Source organism: Melospiza melodia, chromosome 5 (assembly GCF_035770615.1).
Source record: "Melospiza melodia melodia isolate bMelMel2 chromosome 5, bMelMel2.pri, whole genome shotgun sequence".
NCBI classification, from domain to species: Eukaryota; Metazoa; Chordata; class Aves; order Passeriformes; family Passerellidae; genus Melospiza; species Melospiza melodia.
Window position 1 is genome coordinate 10,549,209 of NC_086198.1, and position 16,198 is coordinate 10,565,406.

At 41.9% G+C, this 16,198-nt stretch overlaps 1 protein-coding gene across 1 annotated transcript in view; it reads right to left on the reverse strand.

Moving 5' to 3' along the window:
- Positions 1-16,198, reverse strand: part of CPE (carboxypeptidase E) — a 55,575-nt gene that overhangs the window by 38,633 nt on the left and 744 nt on the right.

Here is a 16,198-nt window from a genome sequence, read left to right on the forward strand (position 1 = left end):
TGCTTATCAAACAGAAGAATTGACAAAATCTCACAGCCATTGGTGTTGTGCTTCTTTTCAGATTTTCATATCACTGCTTTATGAAAAGGTATTTGCAGCATGAATATGAAGGGCTGGAAAGCTTACCAGGTATCTGGTTTAATGTAGCCTCCTATCTAAGACAAGGACTAGAGTTAAGTATTTCCAGTCTTTAAATTTTACTTTTTCTTACTGAGTATTCGAGCAGCTTTAAAGATCAGCTGAGCAATTACCCCACAGATTGGTGCATCTTCACGTCCAGATTGATAAATTTCTGTTACGGAGCCCAAAAACCAGATTCTCTACAGCCAATAGTTGAGGGATTGGATTTTCCCTTTCTATGAGGACCTTCCAGAAGATTTCTGATACAAAATGTGCACATACACATGAACATGTACACACAATCACATTATTCTAATTTATGGTATGTTATTTCATATTATTAATAATGGCTTATGAAGACACATATAGCTCACCCTTGAGTCTTGCTTTTATAGTACTTAATAGTTTAAGCAATATATCGAACTCTGGATCCCATAATGTCACTGGCAAAGCTTCAACTGACTTCACTGCATACAGAACTGAATCCCACATAGATTTTCACACTTTATCATTTTGACTGCTACCCTGGAAGATACAGTGTGAAGCAGTTAATGGGAAAGCTGGAAGAAGCAACTCCTGACATACATTTCTTGAAATGCACTTATGCATGTCTTGTAAACTGCTTCAAAAATTAAACAAGGGCTACCCAATCTGCCAAGTAAACAAAATGAGAAATTATTCTGCATTAATTTCAATGTATTTTTAAATAACAAAGAGTAATAAGGGTAACCAAAGGGAAAATAAGAGAAAAGCAGGATGTCTGAAATGAATTGGACTTATTTCTAGCCTAAAGTAATCACAGGGAAGAGTTTGATCCACAGTCCTGTTTTTTGAATGGTGAAATTATTAAAATATTCTTTTTGCTTGCTTCTATTCCTAGACACTAGGTTAGACGCTGTACAGTTACTATCTCTTGTAACCCCATGCTCTTTTGCTCAGAGGTTTGCATTTGGCAACAACTGCAATGACAGATCCCAGTTCATAAGGGACTGCAGCAATCATCTCGCCATCTGCTGAGCCGCTGATGTCATCATTTGTGTATTCCTTTTATGTATCTAAATGTAAATGTGATTTCTATCTCTGTTCAAAGTTTTGAAAGGGGCATTTAATGAAACAGCTATAAATAACAGAGGAGGATCTCTATCTGTGGTTTCTCCCTGGCCTTTTTAATGTACATTTCCTTTTACAGCTGCAGCTGCTTCAATTTTCCTGAGATTCTGCTGGAGAATCTCCTACAGAAAGGGTTTCTGCTCTAAACCACAATGCTATAAACAGATTGCGGACTAATGTGCCATGCTCTTATTGTACATTACAACTACAGCTTCCTTCTAGACAGTACAATCTTGATACACCCTATAATGAAGCCTTTAAGGCTGGAGAAAACAGAAATTCTACATAATCTGCAGCAAAGCCACATTTTTTTAGTCTTCTCTGTTTCCTCACCTCTGTTTCACCCTTGCTGTATTTTGAGAGCCTGCTTTTAAAAGGCAACTGCAGTGACTAAAAAAAAGCTGGGTAAAAAGGAGAGAAATAGCAGCAAAGAGAAAGGAAGAAAAACCATTTTAAATTAATCTTTGTATAGAAAAATAATACCAGTCCCCATTTTCTAGGGTGCAATGAATCTGAACCACAACTGGAAGCTTGCAGAGGTTTTGACCTACATGTTTTATACCAGCAATAGGGTACAATCTCTCTAGCTCAATGTTCATATATTTAATACCAATAATCTGGGAAGTGGTCCTAGATGCAGGCACTAACAATAAGTAAATTTTAATTTGTTCAGCTGTGGATGATCATTTTTCCCTTGCAACATGCAGCACTCTTCCTGACTTTACTTAGTAGCATGATGGTCAATGTCCTGCCTCACATCAATGAGTTTTATGCTGGAGAAAAAAATAATAAAACCAACATGAGATCTGTAATTTATATTTAAAGCTACACAAAGTAAATGTTGATACCAAGTGAATAAGGAACTCCTAGACACACTATATTCAGTGCTAGCAAGTCTGTACAGAGCGGATGAGTATTAAGCAGAAAATGCCACTAAGTCATTAGAGAGGACACTAAAGAACCCCTTTTTTCTTGTTTAGATCATCCTAATCCTTTCAGCTCCTAGGAAAGAGAAAATGGAGAATGGACTGGACTGCACCAGACAGTATCTCCAGTTTCTGTGGTGTCTGGCCATCTCAGATACCAAATGATTCCCTACCACAGGCTGCCTCAAGCTGTGCAAGCCCTGCTGCCCCAGGGTCCCAGAGGGTGAGCGGCAGCACAGGCACAACAAATACTCTGCAGCTCTGAGGAGAAGTCAGAGGTATTCATGGGCACCAAATCTTCTTCTGGCCTTCACATCAAATAACTGAGCACTCCAGATTGACCTCATATTGTGATTTCACTGGGATTACAGGAGCAGCACTGGAATGATATCCAAAGGAGCAATTTTCCTGGGACAAATCTTAAGAAGCATAAGTCTAATAACAGCTCTGTTTATATTTAAACAAAGCATTTTTGGAGCCTTTTGTTGATTCTTCATACAGGACACATTCCATGTTCTGATGATTCAGCTGCTTATAACTACAAGTTTCTGGCCCCATCATAGGGAATCATATTTTAGTAATCCACTGAATATAGAAAATCTATTGTTAAAATAAATCTACTGTATCTACAGTGCTATTGCAGTGGTATTTTGAGAACAATGTGTCATTAGCCATCTATGGCTGGTTGTCTCAAAAGCACATTGCCATATCATTTGCTTTCAGGGCTACTGGCAAAATATATCACAGACTTTAGAAAAATTAAGTATTCATTCCACTTCACATTAATAGTAAACTTGAAGAATTGTGTTGGACACTCCAGACAAGAAAGCCTGACTGCAACTATTTCAATTTTAGACAGTCAAGTCACCAGACTTTGCAACTCAGCAGAATGTTATGTAGCACAACTGGTGCTATTTCAGATGCTATTGTTTCTCAATTCTATCACCTTTTCTCACACTGAAATATTCAGTGAATAGCTTGATCAGCTGCAGTCAGCTCATTTAAATGCTATGGAAATGCAGCAAGAATTGACGCAGCATTCTATCCCTGAAAATGAATGGAATGGAGAAAAAACAAAAGTTCATTCCTAGACTATAAATACTGGTACGTCAAATGTCAGTATCTGGAGAACTGAAACAAATTAAATAATGTGAAGGAATGGAGTAGCATCTGGCCAAAACCAGCAGCTTCAGAAATTAAGTGTTTAAGTACGAATAATAAAACTGAAAACCAACAAGCACCCAGAAGACCAAGCAGTGTAGGCGGTTACACCCCAGCTCCTCAGGCCAGGATCCCTCCTGATCCTCCCCCACAGATGGAGGAGGATACTCCTGGCCCCACAGGGCCTTTAGGAAATACTAACTTGTGGGTTTATCTAAACCAAAGGGCCCACAACCATGCAGGGGCAGCATCCCAGCCTCTCAGGGTGACTTTAATTCTTTGGCGCACCGTGGAAGTGTGATGTGTCGTGAGAACAGGAAGATGCATGGGAGGCTACAAGACATGACAAGGTAATGCTGGAAGGCTGCTCAGGGGTAACAGCAGCAAACAGCTCTGTGGCAGCAACATCTGTATCACCATGAGATGGGTCTTGGGGGGCACTGACACCCAAAACTGCACCCAAGCTTTGTTTCACACAGAACTGAATGGCAGCATTAAAAAACAAGCAAACAAAACAGGGAGCAAACTGATTTGCAAACTAGGAATTGGGGGTTGGGAGCAGGCTGGGAATACAAGTTATTTGGCTTTCTTCCTGTGCCCTATATTCATTTTGTTAAAACAGAACTAAGCTGTAAAAACATTAAGCACCAAACATAATCATTCTAAAGCTATTTGAAGGAGTGAGGACATTCACAGCTATGTATTTCTTGGGTCCTGCACTCGAAGCAAAACTATATAAAGAATTTGTTTTGGCACCAAAGTCAGAGCTCCAGAATAAAAGCTTAAAGCCTAAAGATTTGTGTAACAGACCCCATGTCCTTGTTTCATTTTATTACTGTACTACACACTTCACATTAATATCCAAGAAATATCAATCACATCAATACCTTAGGACAAATGTTACACTGCTGCAGAGCACTGCTAGAAATGCCTTCCCCATCAGTACTTTCAGAACATCAGTAAGCTCTAAAAATATAATGTAAATGTAAAAACACCTATCAAGCTTAGGGATAATTATTGAGACTTGACTTCAAATTCCATCTAGTTTTAAGTCTGGATCCAGGAGAACAAAGCCTCCAGCTAGTTTTCCTTCTAGCCACTTTCCTTACCATGCCCAGCCTCCAGAAAAACCTCCACACTGGAACTTGAAACTCAGACAGCAATATCTTCTGGCTCTTATTTGGTCATTCTAACCATTCATCTCTGTCTGGGGGAAAAGTCCTGAGAATAGTTAAGTACCAAGATAATAATTATAAAAGAAAAAATAGTGAAAATTTATAAGCATCTGAGGAATGTCAGCAGTGACATATAAGCTCCTTTGGAAGATAACTCCCACTCCAGAGTGGTATTAAGGAAAGCAGATGAAGACTCATTGATATAAATAGATCAAAGATAAGGTTTATCTTAGTCTCTACAAACTGCCTTTCTTATCAAATCCTTTGCTAAAAAATGAGTTTTTAAGGTATACAGTCAAACTAAAAGAAGATATGCTTTTCTTGAAATCATGGACTCTGAAGTAAGCTAAAGGAACTCCTGTTTGGTTAGACCTTAATTTCTTCATTTAACACTGCAACATTACAACATACTTTTCCTCAATACACAATATGATCTTGTGTTGGTTCAAGGTGGTAGAGCTGTAGTTCCTGAGCAGCTTTGCAGTGAAAAGGCTTATTTTTGAAAACACGTGGCTGCCTTCACATTCACACCTGAAGAAACATGCAGAAGTGTGTATTTGTGCAGAGAATATTTCAAATATGTGCTGACTGAGTATAAAGCAGACTTCTGAAATTCCTCGTGCTGCTTCCCAAAGCCCCACTTCATTTCTGCACAAGCTGTGATTTTTCAGAATATTTCTGTGCACAAGACAGCTTTTCAAAGTCCCTGTAACTCTTTTAGCTTGTCTTACAGACATAAATCAAACTGTGTTGGCCAACTCCTTCCGTAACAGGACTGCACCTTTAAATACCACTAATGCCAGATGGTCTCAGCATATAAAGCAGCATGAGACAACATATTAATGCTACTCAAACAAGCAACTTGTGCTAGCAGCAGACCAATGAAATCAGTCTCAGGCTGCTAATCCTATCTGTCTCCATGGCAACATCTATTTCAGACAATTCTTCAATTTTCAAGTCAGATGAGCTTCTTGGCTCCTAAACTTCTCTATTCAGGAGGTATGCCATTGTCAGGTACTTTTTCATCTTGCATTGGCTACTGTTATAATACAGATTTTATTTTTATCAGCTGCTTCATGGAGTATCAGGAACAGATGTTCCTCTGTTTCTGTTTATTTATAGGCTTTTCCACTAAAGATTTGTACTGAAAGATTTCCACTGAAGGTTAGCAGTATTTATTTTGACTATGGATTTTTTTCCCATATCTGCAACACGTGGAAACCCTGCAAATATTGATGTCTCTGTTGTGACTCTCCCTATCAGCACCAGAAGAAAAGGATTTGTTCCCTTCTTTATATTTATCTAATATGAAGGCAGATTTTTAAACAAAACAAAAAAACTGTGTATCTGCAGCAGGCAAACAGGGAGAGAAGCTCTTGGAGAGACTCCTCACCATATGTCCATTAGCATAGTTAAGTCAGCACAAATATTGGGGCTCCTTGCTACTAGGAAAAGTCTGACAGGAAGCAGGTAGGAACTGCCTGTTAAAGGCAGATCAAACGCTGAGCCACATGCTATCTCTCAAGTACCTCTACACCTGGTACACTGCACAGCCACACGCAAACCCAGCATGGAGGCTGAGAACACAGGCATGGAGAGGAGAACCTGAGTCACAGGGAGAGGGTGCTCTTACCCAAAACCACAAAAAATTCCCAGCAGAGCCAGGAAAGCAGCCAGCCATCCTTTACCACAAAACAGATTTTCCTCTCCGTGAAACAACGTCTTACAATGTTTAAAATTTAAGCATGTGAAAGCCCAGCTCCCAACCACACAGCTTTTTTTCCTCTCCATCCCTCTATGTACTGATGTCACCAAAGAGAAGGAAGACATTTCATCAAGAGCAGCATAAACTTGGACCACTCATTCCATAAGTGCAGCCTATTACAGAATTAGAGTCACATTTAGCTTTCTTTTTTTAGAATACACATGCAAGTTGGCTTAAACATTTAGGATTCACTATTGTCAGGATTTATAAGCCTCCTGCTTAAATTCAGATGAATAGCTCCCACTGACTTCAGTTTGATTTATGGATGGTCAGCAGCTGGGTAGGAGGAAAAATTTAAGCATGGGGGGCAGATCTGACATGGAGAGTCAGCTTAGCATAGTCACAAGGCTTCCTTTGAAGCACTATTTTTCAGGTGGGTAAAAAGTGTCTATTTATGTCTTAGACTCGCCCCAATTTTGCTTATAGTTCTAGAATTGTGTTTCTGTGCAATAAGCCAAAATGCTGCCAAAACAGCAAAGTATTTGGTTTAGCACAGGAAAAAAGTTTCATTTTGAATGATCAATGTGCAAGGAATGCACCACTTATAATACTGAAGGACAACAATGTGCAACTGAAGGACAGTGATGCTGAGTTTGAGGGACCCAAAAATAAAATTCAGATTAATGTTTTGCAGCCAAAAATGTCAGGAGACGAGCATGTGGTAATTCACACATGTATTATCCAGATATCTCCAATGTGATGGTACAGGAAACACAACTATGAAGAAAGTTTTAACCTTTGAAATGTCTCATTCTCCTTCCACTTTCTTTGTATCTTTGAACCCTTAGCTGCATTTCTCATAGCAATGTCTTCTCTTTTGTTTGGAGAGCTAATATGGCAAATGTCTATGCCATACTTTCTAGACACCTAGCAGATCATTAGCCTAGCAAGGATGCCAAGAGAACAGTTCAATAAACTTTGGCCAGTCCGACAGTCTCCCCTGATCAAACAACTCTGTTCATTTGGCTTTAAGGCAAGTGCATCCCCAAGCATAAGGCATTCAAAATGGCATTCAGGTTGTGTGAAAAATGCTTTTGTGATTCGTGTCAATCAGCAATGGCACCAGCAAATGCTTCTATCTGCTGTGTTGAAAGTGGATATGTTCCCTGGGATAACTACAAATAACAGTTCTGAAACTTTTTGACCAAATTGCCAAATAAAGATTCGAATAAAAAAACCAGAAGTATAGTAAAGTAAAAGAGATGAGATGGCAAAACCAACTGATGCTTAGAATAAAATAGAGGAAGTTGAGGTAAAGCTAAGGGATATTGCAACAAAGCAACTAATGTGTAATAAAAAGCTTGATGAACTTGTTCAAGTACAGCAGACACCTGTGAAAGGCCTCCCTCCAGACCACAAGAGGGACAGGAAGCCAACGACCACCGGGAAAGATTATGAAATTGCTGATCCCAGCTTGTTGATATTTGCTGATTCAGACTAACACAAGCACACTGGAAAATGCTTTGTAGGCTTAGAAACAGTAAATATGCTCTGGTGAACTTGTAGTGGTGTGTGCCATGTGCCATGAGTGGAGCAGTGACTCCCCAGCCACCCAGCACTGCTTGCTTGCTTTAAAATAAAAGATATAAAAATGAAATTCAGTTCGGCTATCGAAATTTTATACCAGGTTGTTCTTGCTTTGGGCAGGCTCTGCAGCCAGAACAGTATCTTTGATCATAAATCAGGCAGCTCACACTCCAAGGCCACGTGCAGCTCCATGCAAAGAACACCTGTCTCCATGGGACTTCACTTGCAAGCAAACAAGGATGTGAGGTTCTCCTCACAATTCAGTATGAACAACTACCAGGAAGCAACTACCAGCTTATGCAGTTATAAATGTCTCTCTTTGGACATTAATTAAAAACAAATGTTTACTGCCTTGGAACTGCCAGCCACAGGTTTATGACTCAAGATCCTCTCTTACCTGGCCATTGTACAGAGTGCATAGATATATCTCTAACATATGGCTTCATATTGACCCAAACCTCACAGCTCTTTGACAATACCTGCTGCTGTGACAGGAAGATGTGACCAGTGCCAATTCAGCTAGCAGAGAGCTGGCACCCTGCAGGAAACCTCCATTTCAAAGGGAAGGGCACCATGGACCAACACCTCACTTTTAGTCCAGTGTCCTTTCCCCCAGCAGTGCCCCTGAAAGCAGCAAGAGAGCCAAAAACTTTACTGCCAGGGGCAGCTACTGCACTTTGGCACATACTTCACTTGTCATTTCTTCACAATGTGACAGAACTTCTGTTCCCAAACCCAAAACCCCAGCACGTGAAGCTGGGACTAGCTCAGTTTCAGCACTGTTGCTCTGCAGAGCTCCCAGAACACCACCAGCTTTCACCCTTATCCTGAGATGATACAAGCTGATGTATGGCAGACTAAAGAGCTCCATTTCCTGTCCCACAGCAGATCAAACCTGCCTACTCTGTTTTACTGATAAGGATTTTTTTCCCAACGTTTTTACTAAATAGAGCCTTGATGTCTTCATTTAGCCCCAGCACACTAGAAAATAATAATACATAACACCCCGTTCGCACTGAATTCACTGAATGCTGGCTTTTGATGCGCGCCTCACTCCAAAATGATGTTTACACCCTTTACTCTGCTCCTTGTAACCCCAGCAATCATTTCAATTACCTTGCCCAGAAGCCTTGAAGTACATACTGTGGTTTTCACTTTTTTTAGTTCCAAAAAATTTTAAGATAATTGAGTTACTAGTCCTCACAGTTTAATTCCCTATCCAATTGGAGGGAAAAAAAAAAAACCCAAAAAACCAAAACAGCAAGGCTCCATGGTAGTACATGCATGAGACTTTTGTTTAAAGAGTAAGTGTAGATCAAAAAATTATGTGACATGATGTTTTGGTTTTGTTTTTTTTTTCCCTTAGGAGGAACATGAATTAAAATAGATATGAAGACTTAAATAATCTGCTGAAAAAAGGCTCAGACAGGGTTCATACACTGTATGTTTTGCAAAAATAGCACATGAAGCACAACAAGGCACATTAGATGATGATACACGAAGGCTGGGATTCACCAGAACTTAACCATAAGCTCTTGCACACATTCCTAAGCCAGAATCCTACCCAATGTTAGCTCCTCTGACAGTCAGTAGAGAAAACAGATGCTTTCAGAGGGGCTGCAGCCTGGCCAAGAGGTGTTCCTGCCGACCAGGAAAAGGGAGATTACAGCCTGAATATGCATGCCCAGGATGTAGGCTTCTAAATCACATGCCATCTTTGAAAACAGAAATTAGATGTAAGGAGCACAGAACTAATTCCAAACAAGTTTGAATACTAAATTATCAGCTGAGTCTAGCTGATAATAATTATCATGGAATCTTGTAACTCCACTGTTACAACCAAAAATTTGTGTTTATTCTGAAATCAGAACACCTGTCTTCTGTTTTTCACCCTCCAAGTTATTTAAAGTCTTGAGATATTGATTACTAAATTACAGAGTAATAAACAGTTTTGCCTGAAAAAAATTTTTAACATATTTTAATAACGAGAACACTTTAGATAAATCACTCAACTCCAACTTACTGGCTTTGACAATACACGTCACAAAATCTTGGGAAATACCCATGCTTTATAGACTTCTCACGAATTCTCTGGAGTTTACATTATTGCCACCCTAATAAAACATCACTTTAAGCCGAGACAATAACAAAACAGGCCCCCTTCTGCTTTCTTTGGGAACTGATAAAGCAATCTGAAGGTGTGGGAGGTGATGACAACTCTTCTCTTTGAAAGAAATTAAAGTAATCAACTCTTTCAAAAAGAGTGGGACTGCCAAAAGCAGTCGGGGTCAGACCAACAAACCCTGAATAGTCTGCATACTCAGACTCATTTCAAGTCTGAAAAGTAGAACAACTGCCTTCTGTAGAGCCATGTTTATTCTTAATGATTACAGACCTTTTTACCCCGGCTTGTTTGCCATTTGTGTTATTCCAGTAAATACAAGGTAACTGCTGGGATGCAGTAGCTGGGATGCACTGTGTTTCCGCAGGTAGCACACAGCTGCTATTAACCCTTTCTTAAATGTTCTAACACAAAAGGGAAGCCTTTAAATACCTGTCAGTGAAGCGATTTGGAGTGAGAGCATTGTATGTGTCGGGAACACTGCAGGCTGCCTAGCACAGCTGCCTAGCCACACTCACTGGGAATTTCCATTGATTCAATGGGAACGTGAATGGCATTAACAACGAGCTGCGAATGAGATCTGTAAATGTGTCTGCCTCGCCTTGATTTGCACCAGTTCTGTGAGACGTTTCTCGCTTTGTATTCTACACCTCTATTTTTGGCTGAACACGAGGACTGAGACAGGATGAAATCAGAACTATTAAGGAAATATTATTTAAGAAAGATAAAATTAAGGAAGAAGAATCTAAAAGTCTAAAGAATTCACTCAGCACGCACATGCAGCCATCTTCGTGCTGCTCCAGAGCCCTCCCGAGACCTGCCCAACCTGCACAGTCTGTGAAGGACACGGAGCATCCCGCTCTGAGTGCAGGCAGCACTAAAATCGTCCTGCCAGAAACTACCCCAGGCCAAACCCTGGCTGGGTGACTTCAGAGGGATACCCTAACCGGCACAAAAACCCACAAGGGATTTTGCTGGAAAGGTAATTACAGCTTCCCAGCCCTCTGTAGAATGCAGGATGTACAGCCCGCCCCAGATCCGCACTCCCAGCAGGCGAGGCAGTAGCAAATCCCTGACAGTTTTTGATGAGAAAGCCAGAACATCCTCACAAGCTCTGAAAGAAAATCTGTTCCCTGAGGCTCAAAGGAAAGAAATTTTCCAAATGCAGAAGGCTACACGAGAAATAAGTTTAACCATGTTTTACTCTGCATTTTCTATCCATCCCTACAGACACCAGCAGCTGCCCTGCTGTCGTTCGTTTGGGGCTGCAGGTGTCCAGGCAGCAGCTCACCTCTAAAGAGGATTGCAAACCTAAGCCAGGAGAGCAGCTCAACCACAGCTGACAGAAAGGGTGAAAGCACAACACGGTCAGCACAGCATCTCCCGTGTTCCTGATACAAAGTGCTCTGCTGACACCGACCTATTTACAGCCCCGGCCTTTCTGCAGTGCAGCCGGGTGAGTGTGAGCATAGTGCACACACATTTACCAGCAACCAGCCCTGTAACATCTCCCTTCAAAAAGGGAACACTACAAGAGTGGCCCTTGATAAAAACTGGTGTTTGCTTAAACCTCGAGCACACAAATTGGGCTGGCTCTCTCATATCGAGATTTAATAGCAAGCTCTTGCCATGTGCAATTTGTATTAATGCTTTTCAAATATGGCAAAGACCAACAGGTCCAATCAAAGAGCTCATAAGATTTTTATGTGCAGATTTGGGGCGCAAGGAAAAGAAAGACCTTTAGAAAATCAAGTGCAATTAAGTGTAGCTAATGAGGTTAGGACAGCTGTGTCTGATGACACCTCCATAACCAAGAGACAGGCCGTGTGCTTTCTGACATCACCAGGGACGCAACACCCTGCCACCAACCCCAGCATTGCACCCACTCTGAGGCAGGACAGCCCATAATACCCACAGGTGACATCCCGTGGTCTCCCCACTCCGGGTGCCACCTACAATGGCCCAGCTGATTGCTGCCCATGCTGGCCTGAAACCTCAGCAGCCTCCTACACGTGTGCTCCTTCTTCACCCTGCTCTCTCTTTTGAAAAAGAGCAGCACTTGCTCATCGTTCTCTTAAAACAGCTGTAAAATGGGTGTTGTGCAACAGTGACAAAGGCATTATGAGAAACAATTTTTCTCCCTGTAAATTCATCAGCTTTAATTTGTAACTTCTTACCACTGAAAGCCCCAGATTGCATGGCCGGTGCCACAGCTGACTACAGGAGCACTGTAGTGACAGAATGAAAACCTGTTTGTATTAGTAGACAGATCTTGGATTTCTCTATTCATCAATATAGTGCCATGATTTTCACTTCTCTCTTAGTCACCCTCTAATTATTTTTTTGCAGGAGGAAATGGTTCTAGCACTGCATGGCTGGGGTGTGAGAAAACTGAGAGCCTCACATCTGGGGGCTCTGGAGGGGCTAGTACAGGAGCTGCAATTTGGGAAGTCTAGAAGCTTATTTAGGCTCAGTGCCAGCAGTGACCAACCCAGCTCATTTCCTCACCCTGCCAAGTGGAGTCTTTGATAAAGTGATGGGTCCAAGAATTATTGTAGCTGAGTTGCACCTCATAAAATTGACTGAAGTCACACCCACAGGGCCCTGTGAACGTTCCAAGTCACAGCTGCACTGCTCAATTCACACACCGTGCGCTCCTGCCTCACCACTTCAGGATGCCTTGCTTGAAACTGCAAACTATGTCATTTTCTAGAAAACCAGTTGCCTCACTCTACTACAAATTAGTAGTGGTTTCCTTCCATTTGAAGTATTTTTAAAGATGCTTGTGGGGAAAAGGATGAACAATAAAATCATTAACATTCGGTTCAACAGAACATCAGACATCCACAGCAAGAGCCTATTTCCTCTCTCAGGAGTAGTCAGTATTCTCCTGCATGTGAACTAAGGCAAAGTATTGTCCCAGAAAAAACAAAAATAAATCTGTGCTTTACCATCAAATGTCCTGTTTTCCCCTGGTCCACCATCAACTTCTCACAATTTCTTTCTCCTCATTTTATCTGACCTTGCTGTCCACAGGCTTCTGTCAACTTTGCCAATTTTTGGTGGGCATAGGGATGAAACTGTGTTTTCTCATGCAATCAAAGCTACTCCAAAATATTTTGATTCCTTCCAGTCTATGTTCATGCAACACCTTCTACACGTAACCACTGACACAGACTCATTCAAGTCTTCTCTGCCTTCATGCCTTGTCCTCAGTGACTTAAAGTGATGTTTTCTGCCTTGGTATAAAACTTGATCAAGTTCAAACACCTTCATCTCTGGGTTGTGCTTTTCCTTTTTCAAGGGCTTCTTTTCCATCAGTGACTGCAGGTTCTAATCTCCCATACAAATGCAGTATCACCCTAAAGAAATCGTTGCCACAATAAACGCCCAAACAAACATTTTATAAAAAACCGAACAACAAAAAAAAAAACCCACAAAATGCACAAAATTACAAATATTAGTCCAAACACTGTTTGGCAGGAAGCACAGTTGAAGCACAGGTGCTGTGGTGCTCAAGTTTGCAGAAAGGCAGCACATTCTCTCATGTTTAATGCAGCATCAGAACCTTCAGGCAGCCTCACGCTCCTGGCATTTATCGTGTCCCTGGGAGGAGCTCAGTAAAGGCTCAGCTCACGGTCTGCAAGTGACTAATTCAGGTTCCCAAGATTTGCAAAGACAAGTGGTATGACTCTGCAAGAAACCAGACTGGCTCACATGAAGTCATTCTGACTTCCAATGCAGCATCAGGACTTTAAAAAAAAACCCTCCTAATGAATATTTACCCCAGGAAAAAACGAGGCCTCTATGATTTGTTCCAGTTTCTTCATTCACTGAGGATTTTTTCCAGTTGCCTTGGAGGTCTAAAGCACACTTCTGAAGTTTTCCTATTTCTCTCCAGCAATTTTTTTCAAACATTGCACATATATTACAAATTAATTTTCAAAAATAGCTGATACTCAAAAATGGAAGTTGATTTATATGCTTGCACATGATCAAATGCATTCACACAAGGCTACACAGCCATGCAATACATGTGATTATGCAATGGTTGCATGTATATGCAGTATTTGATTTACTCAGTACAAAGCCTCTTTACTCAGTACAAAGAGTCTTTACTGATGCTCTGCTGACACTTTCCTGATCTATTTTGTCATCAGCTTGCTCACTAAGTGAACACAAACATTTTTTTGTTTCACAGCTGTTCACTAGGTGATTCAGGTATCATCCCTGTGAACTCATCAGCCTTCCAGAACCATGAGCTCTCTATAGACTAAAAACCTATGAACCACAGCATATATTTTGTTCATACTTCCCTATATTTAAAAAATAAATCCTGTGACACTCAGGATGCCCTGCAGGAATAGATTATGTTCAGAACTTTTTGGCTGTCTGGGAAAAATGAAAAGTAACTATCGGTATGTATATGTGTGTCTTTGATTCCATCATTTTTTAATAATAATAGATGATGATAAATCAGATTCTGATCCTGCAAGCTTTGCCACACAAAATATCCTTACTCTGGTTGTTGCCCTGAGAATCAAGCATGGATGCTGAGAGTGAGCAGGGTCCCCCGTTCAGGTATGAGCAGAATCAGTCTCACATTTCCTGCCAAGGCTGGTACAAGGCTCCACTTCTTTTACTGCACAGCTTAAAAAAGCTCCCATAGAAAAATAAACAGTGCTGCCTTTTACTACACAGTAGAAGAAAGGGCACATTTTTAAGAAGAAAACACCTCTAATGCAACCATTGGCACAACATATAGGTGCTTAGGTTCTGTAATAAAGCAGCAGGGATGGTATCAATGCTTTTACAATTCTTTCTAAGGAGTGCAAGGGTAACTATGCATGAGGTCTGTCTTGCTGCCCCTCCCAAAAAGACCCCAAGTTTCTCCCAAGCAGCATTGCAGAGAGGAGTAGTGCTCCACTTTTTGAGAAATGTTCAGAACCTCACAGAATGAAAGTGAGGATGGAAATAAAACAATGAATTTGCTGTGGTTCAAACCCTAGTTAATCCCCTTCAAAAACCAGCATTTTCAGCATCCACCACTAAAGACTGCCAGGCCTCATCACATTCCCTGACATGTGATTTGGACATTGCAACATGTGGCATTTTTGTCTATAGGGCTCCCTTAGTAAGGCGCCCAGCATGTTCCAGGAAATGTTTGACACTGTCTACAGCTTGTAGGTGGAATTTTTCATTTTTGCAGTATGTTCTTCATATACTGCTGGATTCCCTTTAGTTTGGGCTCAATGACAAGCCCTTTCTCACATCACTGACACCAAGAGAAGTGTGTCTCCAGGAAGAGGCACAGCCCCATCTCAGCTGCACCGTGTGCTGCTCTTTTTGTCCCTTTCAGCTGGCTTGACACAACGGCCACATAAATGAGCTATAGCTGCTGTTCCCCGGCAGCAATGCAAAATCCCAGAATTACTGTTATCACTCTAGTGTACAAATTACACAGCAGCAATAGATTCATTCTCAGCTTTGGGATCCTCACACCCTCTTATCAAGATGGCAACGCACCACAAAGAAATTTTTCAAATTTCACTGCATTCCCTACATTTTTCATTCCAAGACAATGCTTTCCTACCCTGCCTTCCTCCTACAACCAGCTTATGTCCAATATCCTATAACCTCTAACTATAGCTCTAACATTAAGTCTCTTGAGGACACAAAGCAAGGTTATATTCAGGCATTAAAGCAGAATATTAAGCACTAATTGTATTGGCCAAATCCCTGGAGAGCCACAGAAGCCACACCTCCGCCTAAAAGTCACGGACTTCCAGACCTGTGCTGTAACCCAGAGAGGGAAATGTGAGGACATGACTGCAGAGGGCTGATGGCTGGGCCAAAGGTACCGAGCAGCCCTCACGGATAAGCCCCGTCACAGACTGACATTAGCACACTATCGATTCCAAAAGCGGAAACAATGAAATTGACACCGTCGTAGGTGGAACACAAGCGCACGGCATCGGTCCCATTCCCTTTGATCGAGGCGTCCCAAACTCCAAGTCCGCGCACCCGCGAATGCCGAGGCACGCGTGCCGGCTCCCGCAGCGTGCGGCGGTGGGTGACCCATCCCCGGGGACAGCCTGGCCGCCCCCGCCGCTCCCCGGGCGCTGCGGTTCGTGCGGGGAAGGGCGGCTAGCGCTGCCCTGCCGGCCAGCCCGCGCCGGGCATCTGGGGAAATCCGGGCGTTTCTCGCCGCAACGGGCGCTAAAGGCAGCGGCACGAAGCCGCTCCGCGCCGGCTGCGGCTCACAGCGGTGCCGGTGCCGGTGCCGCAGCGA